This window comes from Orycteropus afer, unplaced genomic scaffold (genome assembly GCF_000298275.1).
Source record: "Orycteropus afer afer isolate SDZICR_OR568_19922 unplaced genomic scaffold, OryAfe1.0 scaffold00209, whole genome shotgun sequence".
Taxonomy (NCBI): domain Eukaryota; kingdom Metazoa; phylum Chordata; class Mammalia; order Tubulidentata; family Orycteropodidae; genus Orycteropus; species Orycteropus afer.
The window spans coordinates 945,796-956,601 of NW_006921796.1; positions in this window are offsets into that span (position 1 = coordinate 945,796).

Genomic DNA, 10,806 nt, shown 5'->3' on the forward strand with positions numbered 1-10,806 from the left:
CAGCTGAAGCTGGGTCATGGATGCCTCGGCAGCTCTCAGAGGGCTGGGACAGCTCCAAGTCAGCCTTTTGTCAAAGGCATTCTGGTGGCAGGCCAGCCCTGTCCCCAGGAGACCACTGTTGCTGGGACTTTGTTCTGTAGCTCAGCAGCCCATGCTGAGTTAGCCCTTTCATGACCAAATGATTTTCTGCTTTGAAGTTTTTGTTGAAACTTTTTTTCCCCCCAGTAATGGCAGGCCTTTGAATGAAATGAAAAAGTTTTTTGGATTTTGACACAACTAGGGGGACACATATGTCCCAAAGGGGTCTCTGGTGCTAGGGTTGGTGGGTTGAGGCCTGTTTCTTCAGATGCATGCATTCCCTTCCCTCCCCCTTCAGAGGCCCCCACCAGATGGCTTCCTGTTGTTAATGTGCCGTCGAGTCGGACCTGACTCAACGACCCCTCCTTGGGTTTCCGAGGCAGTATCACTACAGAAGTAGATTGCCCAGCCTTCCTTCTGAGGCGTGGCTGGTGGGCTTGAACCGCCAGTCTTCTAGTTAGCAGTCAAGTGCCTTAGGCACTACGCTACCAGAGCTCCTCACCAGATGGCAGCATGTACCAAAAGTGGAATAACAGCTTCCAGAAAACCTCAGAAGTGGAAAATGTAGGTGGGCATTTTATGTCCAACAGGTCATAAAAGAGTGAAGTTCTCATAGCCCAATACTGGTTAGAATGCAGGCCAAGATAGTTAAACCTAATGTCAAAAAATCAAAAGGAACCTACGAAACAGTTTTAAGTGACAATACAGCTGTTACTGCTTATTATTTACAAGTGTCATTTTTTAAAATCTTAGAATTAGGTTAAGTCATTCTCACAAGATGAGTAAAGTAAGAACTGACCTTTGACAAGGCTTTAGCTGAGCATTCTCTGCCTGTTGCAGCCAGCCTTGTCTGCCGCTCCATTGGGAATCAGTCTGGGTAAAAGACCACGCTGAGAGGCAGGCTATGAGAATGTGCTCAGAACCCTACATGACGTTCCTACTCTGGGCGTGATGGTTCTGTAACCTGGCCAAGTTACACAGCTTCTCTATGCCTCCACTTCCTCACCTGTGATGGGGAATGCCTAGTAGAGTTCCATTTCATAGGACTATTTGGATATTAAGAGTTAATACACGTGAAGGGCTTACATGGTGTTTGACATGCAGGAAACAATAAGGTAACTGCCATTGTTTAGTTTCATGTTAGCCTAGCATAGATGTCTATCCTTAAAAAAAAACCCAAAAACTGCTATAAGTGATTCAAGAAGCCTTAGATTTAGTTACATAAAACTCAAGATTTGAGTTTAAGGTCAAAGCCTAGAAACTAGTTGTAGTGTTCTTGTGGGTCAGCAGATGTTTGGTGCTTCCGTCCTAAAAGGCTGAGTTGCCCATAATCCTTGTATGTGTGCCAAGCTGAGGTCCCCAGCCACACGAAGGGAAAGATGGCAGGAACTAGAGTCTGTCAAACTGTTGCCATGTACCCGCACTGCCTAGTCAACCCTTCTGGACCTGTGTCCTTAGAAGTATAAACATGCCAGAAGCTGGCAGCCCTCAAGTGTGTAAGTTTCAGCATGTGGTCAGCCAGACTCCTGTCAGGCACAGGCGTAAGCATGTCACATCTTCATGTTCACAAACCAAATATACTCTCTTAGGTTGCTTGAAGTGGAGCAGCTTCCAGAACAGGCATTACAGTTTGTCATGAGCAACATAAAAGGCAGCAACACTTTGCGGTGGTGTGTATGGCCACCAGCAGATTTCCGCACCACCAAAAGTGCCAGAATCACGTTAGTTTCTTTGCTCCGTAGTCTCTTGCCTATGTGCCCTATAGTCATCAGGCCCTCAGGCCTGTGTAGTGCTCAGACAAGGAAAACTTTTTTTTCAAAATCCACTTTAAGTGCCTGTACAACTTCAGGTTTTGTAGGGGGGACAGAAAAACAAGTAAGCCTCTGACCCTGCCCTGTGGATACTCCACATCTTAGTGTGGTTCTGAGGTCTGACTGCTCGGCTGACGTACCTAAGGAGCTTAAACCTTCAGATACCCAGTTTCAATTCCAGACCTACTGGTGAGGTGGCATTTTTATTTTTTTAAATTCTGTAGTTTATTGAGTTGTTCTAGAGTAACTTGTAGTCGCCAAAAATTAAGAAGCTATGTTATGCAATGTAACTGACAGATACTGTTGTCAGGAGGTAGTTATCTGTTGTATGACCTACATTTTTGTTTTAAATATGTATTTTGAGTGACAGTTTACACAGCAAATTAGGCTCCCCTTTAACAATTTTTATACGAAGTGTGCCATGTGATTGGTTACAGTTTTCACAACATGTCAGCATTCTCATAACTTCCATTCTGTTTGCTCTGTTTCCATTGATCTAGCTTCCCTGCCCCTCCTTGTCTTTGCATCTTTGCCTTTCAGTAAATGTTCACCATCTGGTCTCATACAGTCTATTTAAAGCCTCTGCACCTGGGTGATTCTGGAGCAGTCCTCAGGAGGCTTGTGTTGGAGACCATGCAACATACAGGCCTGGCCACATATACCTGCTGACGGACTGTGGCGAGTGTTAAAGATACAAAGCGTTACCAACCTCAAGGACAGGAGAAACAGTCATACCAGGGAAAAAATTAGCAAAGAAAGGTGAGTAATGGAGGAGTCTGGGTCTGTGGGGTTTTGAGAAGGAAGGGAATGAGTCTGGAAAACCAGTAATTTGAGATACAGGACTGAATGTTTTAGAATGACCAGTTTATCAAATAGCTGGGTTTTAGTATTTACTTGTAGCAGGCATTGTTCTAAGGCTTTAAGAAACACTAACATGTTTAATCAGCACAGCACCCTTGTGATTATTTGTCGTTTACATAATAGAGTGAAGTGCCAGAAGGGTTAGGTAATTAAGTAAGGGGTCCCGGGTGGGTCACAGTTAGTTAAGGCAGAGACAGGACTGAAACAGTCTGCCTGGAGACCTGGCACAGATCTCACCATGGGTCTTAAAAAAAAACCCTGAAAGGGAATCACAAGAAATGTAAACTCTTCCATTTAGACAAAGCCTATTTGTATATGATACACAGTGTTAGGGAGCAGCATGCCTGGTTTCTGCTCCCCTGGCCCTACCCCTACCCCATCTCCCAGCACCTCTTCATGCTGCTGCATCCTTGCTGCAGCACAGGTTAGAGATGGGCTCTAGGGTCAGACAGACATGAGGATCAGCTAATGGCCTGAATGGGGAGAGACAAATCACTTAAGGACAAAGGTGCTTTGGGAAAGTTTGTTTCTTGAATGATCTGTCTTTGGTCAGTAGACGCGACTGCTAGCCCTCCTTAGCTAGTTTGGCTAAGGCACCTGCTGCAACACATCTAGTCACAGATACACTGAGTCTGTAAGGGCAGAAGTGTATCTTCATTTAATATTTGTTCAGTCCTCATAAAAAAAAACCCACTGCCATCGAGTCATTTCCAACTCATAGAGACCCTTTAGGGTAGCATAGAACTGCCCATAGGGTTACCGAGGCTGTAAATCGTTACAGAAGCAGACTGCCTCATCTTTCTCCTGCAAAGCAGCTGGTGAGTTTGAATGACTGACCTTTTGGTTAGCACTTAAATGCTTTAACCACTATATCACCAGAGCCCATACTCAGTCCTCATAGGGTATTGTAATAGTGGGTTTTATCCCATGATGTAGTCAGGTGCTGTTAAGTCAGTTCCAACTCATAGTGACCTTATACACAGCAGAACAAAACACTGCCAAGTCTTGCACAATCACAATCCTCGCTATGCTTGAAGCCATTGTTGCAGCTACTGTGTCAAACCTTGTTAAGGGTCTTCCCTTTTTTCACTGACCCTCTACTTTACCATGCATGATATCCTTCTCCAGGGATTGATCTCTTCTGACAACATGAGCAAAGTACGAGAGACAAAATCTGGCCATTCTTCCTTCTAAGGAGCATTGTGGCTGTACTTCCTTTCCTCCAAGACAGATTTGTTTGTTCCAGCAGTCATGGTACATTCAATATTCTTTGCCAACACAATTCAGATACATCTGTTCTGCAGTCTTCCTTGTTTACTGTCTAGCTCTCACATGCATATGAGGCTATTTGAAAATATCATGGCTTAGATTAGGCACACCTAATCTTCAAAGTGACATCTTTGCTCTTAAACACTTTAAAGAAGTCTTTTGCAGCATATTTGCCCAATGCTGTATGTTGTTTGATTTCTTGACTGCTGCTTCCATGGGTGTTGATTGTGGACCCAAGTAAAAGGAAATCTCTGACAGCTTCAATCTTTTCTTCATTTATCATGATGGAAAACATCCCATGTTACAGATGTTGAAAATGGAATTCAGAAAAATTAAGATTTTATACATACCAAGTTCAGAGATGTGCTGCCTGGGAGCATTTTAAAAAATGTATCTCCCCTCTGGGGGTTTCTTCCATGTTAATCTCCATGATGTCTCTTGATGATTTTGACTCTGCTGTTGTTCTGACTCCCGTGTCAGAGTGTCTTGTGCCGCTATCGCTAGTTGTCTATCTGCACTGGGGCTGTGGAATGCATTGTCGTAAGTAGAGAGCACCTTTGTTCCCCATTGTTCTTAAATGGGTAGAAACAACTGGCACTTGGCTATGAAAAATGAATTATTCAAAAGTGTGGGAGATAATATTCTATTAGGGAGATGTTTGACCCAGATAAGCTGTAGCAGAATGAAAGTGAGCCAGGCTATTCTGCATCTGAAATTCCCAATATGCAAATAGTGTGTTTCATGACAAGAGAAAAGCAGATGGTATTCATTGAGCATATGTGTGTGTCTTCTTTAGGAAAGAAACATTTAAGACTTTAAAGGTGTGAGGAGAGAATATATGAAGAAAAACAATGGCTTGTGACCAGGAAATCCAACTGCAAGCCCAGAAACAAGGTCTAGACAGAAGGGATGATAACTCAAGTGTATTAAAGCCCCTTCTATATATTAAGTGGGAGCTCTGGTAGCATAGTGCCTAAGGCACTTGACTGCTAACCAGAAGGCTGGCAGTTCAAACCCACCAGGAAGGTTGGGCCATCTACTTCCGTAGTGATACCACCTCAGAAACCCAAGGAGGGGTCGCTGTGAGTCGGGGCCGACTCGACGGCCCATAACAACAACAACATGTATTAAGTAGAATCAATATGATGGCAATGGGTTTTTGGCTTTATGTGTTAAGTATGAGCGCTGGTGGGAGCTCTGGTAGCATAGTGGCTAAGGCACTTGACTGCTAACCAGAAGGCTGGCGGTTCAATCCCACCAGCCGCTCCTCGGAAGGAAGGTGGGGCAATCTACTCAAGGGGGAGTTGCTATGAGTCAAAATCAACTTGATGGCATTGAGTTTGGTTTTTGGTTTAGTCCAGAAAAAGCCATCAAACTGCAGCAATTTACACTAATTCACATTATCAAACACCTTTCTCTTCTGGTCGAGTTCAGTCAGCTCATCAGGGGCTAGATCAATGGATATCAAGCATATGCTCAGGAGTCCACACATTCCTAGCACTTCAGACCAGCCAGCCCCTTCTCTCTCTCTCATCCCTAGCCTCATGAGTTCGGTCAATGGGTGCCAATGGAACATGTCCAAACTCAGTCCGTGCCTTCATTGCTGCACTTCTTGCACTTCCACTCATTGAGTGGACCCAAGTGGTCACATTAAGTGAGCATACCAGGCTGCCGACTCACTGGCTCCCTTTAACGTCCAGTCCTGGAAGGGGGTTCTTCGGATAGACAATGACTTTTCCTGCCTCTGTTCACTCAAAGCCAATTAACTGCTTACATTCAGAAAGCAAACATTTTTCAGTTTCCTTCAGTTCCTTCCTTCAAATGCAAATCTGCTCTTTCAGCAGTTCTAGGTAGGTCTGCATGTCTATTATTTTTTTTCCTTCATTTTTTTAATTTTAAGAGGTTGTTTTACATTCAACGTAACGTGTACATTTCGTTTCATTCCCCATTCGCCATGTCCAACCCTAACCCAGTCTCCTCCCCTCCCTACCCTGCAACCCTCCCCTTGTGTGCCTCATAATTATGCATTCCTGTATGTCCTACATTTCCTAGGTTAGGTCTGCATATCGTTAAAATGCAAATTTCCTCACTGGAAAGATTTTGGGTGAGGCTCAAGTTTTCAACCTAAGCCCTCGATACTCTATAACAGCGCTACTGAATTGAAACAAAAAGCCTGTGTTTCTTTCTGGCAAGTCATAATTCCCCTTTTAGCATATTTAGTCAAGTATTGGCTGAAGATGAAGTTACACACTATTATCTATAATATCCAGTATTTGTTGATACCACACATGAAGGTGTATTTTACAACACTAGGTAGAAACATTCCATATTCGTAGTACATTCAAATAAACACATAACCCTTTTTAAAACATTCCAGTTTCAATTTGTCCACATCATGACTAGCTTCCCATTTATAAGTATATGGCCTTGGGCCTCTGGTCTGGTGGAACCACAAGACCCTGGCTCCCTATCAATCGTTCGTTTAAGTGGCTTTTGTCCTAAGCCACTCCAGTTGAGGCTTTTCTCCCCTCAGCAGCAGCCTAACATCCCTTTTCTTCCCGTCATCACAGATTACCACCACCATAGTAACCCCCTGAGAATGACAAGTTTTACTTCTCACACCCTTTTGTTGTTTCTCTTACAAAGTCCCATGCTTCCAGGAGTCAGTGATGTCCATGGCAATGATTCCCACTTCTGGTGCCCACGGTGTGACGGTCATGATGGTGTTAACAGTGGCGTCTGACCTCTAGCTTCATGACTGGGAGAGAGAATCACCATCAGCATCAACCCAGGCCTGGTTCCTTTGAACCAGAGGTCAGACATATCGCCTCTCTCCAAACGTTTTTCCATTCTGACACTAGTCATCCTTCCACAACACTCTAGTTCTCTGGTACGTTCAATAATTAGTTGTAATGGCCACATGGAACTCACAAGCTGTACTTATAGTTAAGTGGTTTATTAAGGAAATACCAGGGTACACCTCTGAATCAGGAACAACTCAGAAGTTGCAGGAACAACTCAGGATATAGTTCTTGACCAGGACAACCTCTAACATTCTGCTGCTGAGCCCTGTTCAGGCCCTTCACAGGCAGGTGTTATAAAGCTCTTAAGCTCCAGCGATAAGTGTCCAGAGGTACTCTACTCAACCAGCAAACCTCCTGCCCAAAGACTCTCAGCTTTTTCACTATGTGGGCCAGGAAGCCCACCATGCCATCAGCTGCCAGTCTCCTGGTTCTGCTACCTCTCACTGTCTCTGTCTCCAGTGTTACAGCTCTGTCTCCTGGGTCTAGAAGTTTCTCAGTCCAGGGATCCTGGGCCCAAAGAATGTTGCACTTCTAGCTCCTCTCTTGATGGTAGTGAGGTCCCCCCTTTCTGCTTCTGGGATGGCTCATTTTAAGCCTCCTGAGATGACAAAACTGACCAATCCCCCTGTTAGGGGTTCCATAAACCTTATATGTATGATCCCACCCCACAGAGGTTCCTTGTACCTTATTTGCATTACCAGCAAGCTGTCCAATCCCCCTGGTGGGCCTCAAGCACCTTATTTGTATAGTCCCACCCAATCATTTGCTGGGAGTTACAAGCCCATGGCTAGAATGGCCATATGAAAGTGATCCATCACACCACAAGGACAGATGTAACTACAGAAAGATGAAAAATCAAACTAAGAGACAAGTGACATACCAAAGGAAAACATGATTAATATACATGATAACTCAGAAACCAAACCAAAACTCACTACCATCCAGTTGATTCCGATTTAAGACCCCCATTAGGAGCTCTGGTAGCATAGTGCCTAAGGCACTTGACTGCTAACCAGAAGGTTGGTGGTTCAAACCCACCAGCCACTTCTCAGAAAGAAGGTTGGGCAATCTACTTCCATAGTGAGGTTAACTGCTTCGGAAACCCAAGGAGGGGTAGCTATGAGTCAGGTCTGACTCCATGGCACATAACAGCAATTGGGTTTCCAAGGCTGTAAATCTTCATGGCAGCAGACTGCTTCATCTTTCTACTACAGAGAGCTGGTGGGTTTGAACCACCAACCTTTTGGTGGACAACCAAATGCCTTAAGCACTACACCACCAGAGCTCCTATATACATGATAAGAAAAAAACCAAAACTCACTGCCATCCAGTCGTTTCTGACTCAGTGAACCCCATTGGGTTTCTGAGGCTGTAAATCTTTACGTAAGTAGATCTCCCAGTCTTCCTTCCATGGAGCAGCTGGTGGTTTTAAACCACTGACCTTCCAGTTAGCAGTCAAGTGCCTTACCCACTACACCACCAGAGCTCCGTACATGATAATAGGACCTATAAATCAGTTTTTTAAAGGACAATTAATAAAAGATATAAACAGGCAAGCTATAAAAGAAATATAAATGCAATAAAACATCAAAATATGCTCTAGCTCATCAGTAATTACTAAAGTATAATTATGTTGTTTTTGCCCATAAGGTGGCAAAGATTTCAAAGATTGTTAATCTAGGTCTAGGGAATAGGAGACTCTTTAGTTGGAAGTATTAATTGGTGAAAGCCTTTTTGGAAGACAGTTTGAAAATATACAAAAAATTTAGAAAATGCATATCCTTTGTTCTAGTGATTCCACTTCAGGAAATCTTTCTTACAGAAATACACACACATATATGTAAAAAGAGGTATACACAGGATATGTCTCTATGGATGTGTACTGATGATACACCAATATTTTTAACAATGAAACTGGAAAAAACCTAAGTGTCCACCAGAAAGGAAATGTTGAATAAATGTATGGTATATGCACATTAAGCAATACTATGCTGGCATTAAAAGTACGTGGCAAATTCGTATGTACTAACATAGAAATCCACCACTCATCTGTCGGTGTGTCGTACTGTGGTGGCTTGCATATTGCTGTAAGGCTGGAGACTATGTCACCGGTATTTCAAATACCGGCAGGGTCATCCATGGTGGACAGGTTTCAGTGGAACTTCCAGACTAAGAGAGAATGAGAAGGACGGGGCCATCCGCTTCTGAAAAAAACTGGCCAGTGAAAACCTTATGAAGAGCAGTGAAACGCTGTCTATTACTGGAAAACTTTAATAGCCCTGAAACACTGTCTGATACAGTACTGGAAGATGAACCTCTCAGGTTGGAAGGCACTCAAAATATGACTTGGGGAAGAGCTGCCTCCACAAAGTAGAGTCCACCTTAATAACGTGGATGAAGTAAAGCTCTCAGGACCTTCATTTGCTGATGTGGCATGATTCAAAATGGGAAGAAACAGCTGCAAACATCCTTTTAATAATCAGAATGTGGACTATACAAAGTATAAATCTAGGAAAATTGTTGTCAGAAGTGAAATGTAACTCATAAAGATCAATATTCTAGGCATTAGCTGAAATAGACTGGTATTGGCCTTTTTGAATCAAACAATCATATGGTCTACTATGCTGGTAATGACAAATTGAAGAGGAATGGTGTCACATTCATTGTCAAAAAGAATGTTTCAAAAAGAATACAGAATATACCATGGACTGCAAGAATGAACAAATCTGTCTTAAGAAGAAGTACAACAAGTGTTCCTAGAAGGGAGGATGATGAGACTTTATCTCATGTACTTTAGACATGTTATGAGTAGGATCCAGTCCCTGGAGAAAGACATCATGCTTGGTAAAATAGAGGGTTAATGAAAAAGAGGATGATCCTCACTGAGGAGCTATATGGACATTCCATATAGGCATTAAAATAACATTCTTTAAATTGGTGGGGGGGGGGGGAGGAAGCAAGCAAGCTTCAAGGTTTATCCTGAAGTACAATGCTGTTGGTAACAGGATAATGTCTATATACCTACAAGGAAGACCAGTTAATACTATTATTCAAATTTACACACCAACCACTAAAGCCAATGAGGACATAATAGCAACTTCTGCAGTTTGCAATTGACCAAACATACCATCAAGATGTATTGATTATTACTGGTGATTGTAATGCAAAAGTTGGAAACAAAGAATCGCTGGTAGTTGGAAAATAAGGCCTTGGTGATAGAAATGACACCAGAGATCACATGATAGAAGTTTGCAAGACCAACTTATTCACTGCACTTTTTTTTCCCCCAATGATATAAACAGCAGCTATACACGTAGACCTCACCAGATGGAAAACAAGAATCTGATCAAGTACATCTGTGGGAAGATGTGGAGGAGCTCGCTATCTTCAGTCAAAATAAGGCCAGGAGCTGACTGTGCAACAGACCATCAAGTGCTAATATGCAAGTTCAGGTTGAAGCTGAAGAAAATTAAAACAAGTCTGAAGACACAGTCACTGTACCAAAAAGAACTGGTCAGTGTTCAACTATTTGAGGAGATAGCGTATGATCAAGAACCAATAGTACTGAAGTATTGAAGGAACTGGCAAAAAACAAGGCTTCAAGTATCAATGGAATACTTATTGAGATGTTTGAACAAATGGATGCAGTGCTGGGAGGCGCTTACTCGTTTATGCCAAGAAATTTGGAAGACAGTTACCTGACCAACTGACTGCAAGAGATTGATACTTGTGCTCATTCCAAAGAAAGGTGATCCAAGAGAATGTGGAAATTACCAAACAATATCATTAATGCCACACGCAAATAAAATTTTGCTGAAGATATTACAAAAATGGTTGCAGCAGCATAGTCAGTGAACTACCAGAAATTCAAGCTGGATTCAGAAGAGGATATGAAATGAAGGATATTGTTACTGATGTTAGATGGATGTAGGCTGAAAGCAAAGAGTACCAGAAAGACATTTATCTGTTTTATTGACTATGCA